General features: G+C 41.6%; 1 pseudogene; it reads right to left on the bottom strand.

The window, feature by feature from the left end:
- Positions 1-783: 783 nt before the first annotated feature.
- Positions 784-2,566, bottom strand: LOC135272021 (protein FRG2-like; annotated as a pseudogene).
- Positions 2,567-4,110: the final 1,544 nt, after the last annotated feature.

Genomic DNA, 4,110 nt, shown 5'->3' with positions numbered 1-4,110 from the left:
GCAGGTGAAAAAATAAGTACAGCCATTTACCGTTTAATATATCTTGACTTAAATTTTATGCAAAAATATTAAATGTAAACCAATTACATAGTAATTTTACTATAATTTTATCAAACTGTAAAAATGTATAGACATTTTCCCACAGGTAATGCTATTCTTGGTTTGTGGATATTAGTACTCCATGGGTTCAGGCTGGAAGAGTGAGAACCTACAACCATTTCTGAATTAAAAGAGGAACAATTTCTTGGTTAGGCAGTTCACGCCTGTAATCCCAGCACTTTGGGAGGCCAAGGCTGGTGGATCACTTGTGTTGAAGACCAACCTGGCCCACATGACAAAAATCTGTCTCTGCTAACAATATGGGGAAAAAATTAGCCAAAACTCTGTCTTTACTAACAATACAAGAAAAAATATATATACATGCCTTTAGTCCTAGCAACTTGGGAGGCTGAGGCATGACAATTGTTTGAACCTAGGAAACAAAGGCTGCAGTGAGCAAAGATTGTGCCACTGCACTTCAGCCTGGGTAACACAGCAAGACACTGTCTCAAAAAAAAGGCATATAATTTTATATTTACTTTCCTACAATCTAAAATCTGCAAATCATATGATTACATTCTAATATTTTCCTGATTACATATAAATGCATGACTGTCATCAGATATCCAAAAGGCACCAAATGTCTAACATGAAGTATAAAATCAGTCTGTAGCCTTAGCCCTCTGCAAAATGCAGGGCTTACCATTCTGAGTATATTGTTCAAGTTTCTTTCCTGTGACTGCTTCAGGTTCTGTCATTTATTAACACCGTGCATCTAAAATCATCACTGCTGGTCATCTGGAAGAATCTGAGAAGTAGCAGGCCCTTGTTCTCATTCCCAGAGCTGCATCCTCTGCTGAATAGGGTCAGGGTGCTTGCAGCTAAAGCCTCATCTGATCCACTGACAGGCTCAGTTATCTCCTGGCCAGGGAAGGAGTGGACTTCTCTATCCAGGGCTGAATCCCCAGGATCAGGCAGTGTGTCTGGGATAAGCCAGTCCTCAGCAGGGAAGGCATAAGCTGCCTGTGTGGCCATGGCATAGAAGGTCTGCACATGAGCACACAGAGCCCCCCGGAGCTGAGTGAGCCATATGAACTGCTCCCAGGTCAGTGGAGAATGGATGAGCTGTGCCCACACCTGGGCTAGGTCTTGATAAATAGCCTCCGACATAGCTCACATAGAGGTCACCAAGCTTTTTAGAAGTGACGGTGGTTGAACTCCTAGTGCCCGAGACCTGTGCCGCTTGCTGTGTCCAGTGCAAGCCCTCAAATGTCTCCTATGGTGGGCATCACAGGTCTCCTGGATTTCACTGTTGTGCACAGCAGTGGAGGACTTTGACTTTTTTTTCATTGTTAAGCTGCACTCCTCTTCTGGACAGTTCCCTACAGAAAAAGCATGTGAGAGGCTCGTCAGAACAGTTCCCACAGACCCTCATTTCTGGAAACTCCTGTGTGCTCAGGTGAACCCCACTTGTCTCTCCCACTCCTTCCTGACCATATCACCACTGGAATAAAGTGAGGCTGAACCCCTTCTGAGTCCCCAAATATATTCTGGATGCTAAGATATCAAAAATTTTCTTGTCACTAAGTAACTCCTTTCCTGCTCAAGCCTTGTATAAAAGTTTTCTGATTATTTGCCCTTTGGGGCAAAACAAAACAAAACAAAACAAAAAAACCATCACCAACAGCAAAAAACACCAGGATCCTACCTGCTCTGTCTTGGCAGTTCTCCTTGGAACTGATTGTTCTTTTCCTGCAGTTTCCTTGACATGAGCTGGACTCTGGTTCTGTGGATACAATGAGACTTTGAGAAAGTGCCTCCAACTGAACAACCTGAAATGCAAAGTCCATCCTGGACACTCAGGAGCTGAGGTTACCACCAAACCCCAGATCTCTTCTGTTCTCCAGTGTCCAAAATCTGTAAGGCCCTGGCTGCCAAGGAGCTCCCAGTTTCCTTGCCAGGGGAGCCTGTGTTGCTGCCCTGTCCCTTCTCACCTTGAAAGAGTCAAATCTTACCTGATCTAGCAGAGCTGTTTCCGGCTTTCAGCTTGGTTTTCTCAGAATTCTCATTTGAATTGGGCTCCGATCCTACTGCAAAAGAAAGTTTAAGTAACTCACCTCTCCCTAGGCAGAGTCCCATAGTCTATCTCTGACACATTTGTGTGGACAGTTTTCCAAGTGAAGCTCTTCTGCCAGTGTCATGAATGATCATATTTCTCAAAGTCCCCTGAGGGCACTAAGCCATTTCCCATCCCCAATCTCAAAATAAAACCCTACCAAAGACATTCAGCTGAGTAGCCCTGATTCCAGCCCTCCTTCCAGCCTCCATAGAAACAGCCCCAGTGCTTATCTTGCCTTTGTATGTGCTTCTCACTGGATTGAGAGGAGACGGTCTTGCCTTTTGTTTTGAATGGTTTCTTCTCATCTGAGCCCTTTTCTGTAAAGGAGATCTGTTGGAAATGGGGCTGGACTGTGGAGCTTTGGGTAGAGGAGCAGTGGAGATCAGAGTCTTCATTTCCCCTTCCCATGTTGAAGCTCAAGTGAAAGGTGCTCTCTCTTAAACGTCCAAATGCAGAGCGTGGGTTAGTCGGCTGGACTTGCCTTTTATACCTCCCTCGGCTGGGCGTGGCTTACTCTGATTGGCTGAACAGTTTTCTCCTTTCTATTACTTATTAGAGCCTCAATAAGAAGTTTCTTACTGTAGTTCTACTGGGGACCTAGGCACAGTTAAAGAGAGACATTTTCAGAATCTTGTCATGGTGTCAAGAAAACAAAGAATCAGGAGCATGGGGATCAGAAGATTGGGGAATCATTCCTTCTGATTTCTGTCTCAGTTCCTATTGCAAGTATTTATGATCCTGTTCATCATTCAAGATGCAGAATTGGACATACTTATATTGACACGTTATATATTTTGCACAGAAAGAAAATTTATTATACATAGTGTTAAAATTATATACTTGGATATTATCATTTCTTTAATGCTTTGAAATAACAAATGTCAAATTTTGGTTGATTGTGATTTTATCACAAATGTGATAAAATGAAAATGCAGAGAATAATTAAATACCAAATAAAATGGCCTTTCCTACCTTAAAAATGAGGAAGATAATTAGATTACATGCAATAAAATTGAATTAGGTTAGAGCCTATGCTAACCTAATCAGCCCCTGATTTCTGAGGTAGCAAAAAGTCTAGGTGGAAAAACTTGCTGCCTTTCTCACCCTACCTTCTGAACATTCAGCTCCCATTTTCACACAGGAGACACCACCTGAATCCCATTAAAGCCCACATTGTTTCCCAACATCCACCATCAAGATACACTACAGAGCAGCCTCTCAAAATTGCCTCAGCGAGACAGGAAAAGATGTGGTGACTCCAGGTTCAGAACAGCTGCCTCATCACTTCCTACTGCAGAGTCTGCCTCTGCCGGTCAGAGCCCTCAAACTATAGATGGCTTAGTCTATGTCCCAGCAAGTGTTCCCTAAAAGGACCTTCTTGTCTTCCCTTTCTTCTGAAAAGAGCATTCAGGAATGAAACATTCTGTGTTAGGGAGTACTCAGCCTCCAGTCCCAAATGATTTGATTGATTGATGAACTGATTCTCTGAGGAGGAGAAAGACAGAGGAAGAGACTGTGTTGGGTGAGTCTATGTTTTCCCAACTGTGCAAATAGTGGAACCAAAAAAAAAAAAATTAGTGATAGACAGACATTGCCTAATGAAATTGTCTGAATGCAAATGGAACTTATCATAGTAACATTATGTATTATAATATGATATCATATAAAATTTATTTGACCTATAAATACATTTTGAAAGATTACAATATAATATTATATAAAACTTTGTCAGGTAATTTTATTTTAAAATTGAGTCAAATTTTGTAAGAACATTAACATATAAACTTGATAGAAAGCTAGGAAAATTATCTGCTCTTGTGTAAATGACTGCTTTTTAGCTAACTCTGTAAAAGGTGTGAAGAGAGGTCTGCTACTTACTTGATGAGACATCAACTTCCAAATCTTTGCTGTTTCTAACCAGTGCCCTCTCAAGATATGAGAATATTTTACTG

The sequence above is a fragment of the Aotus nancymaae genome, unplaced genomic scaffold (genome assembly GCF_030222135.1).
Source record: "Aotus nancymaae isolate 86718 unplaced genomic scaffold, 86718_ANA_hifiasm-v0.15.2.pri h1tg000102l, whole genome shotgun sequence".
NCBI lineage: Eukaryota > Metazoa > Chordata > Mammalia > Primates > Aotidae > Aotus > Aotus nancymaae.
The sequence above is the reverse complement of the archived record's forward strand: the minus strand, read 5'-3'. Positions and strand labels throughout refer to the sequence as shown.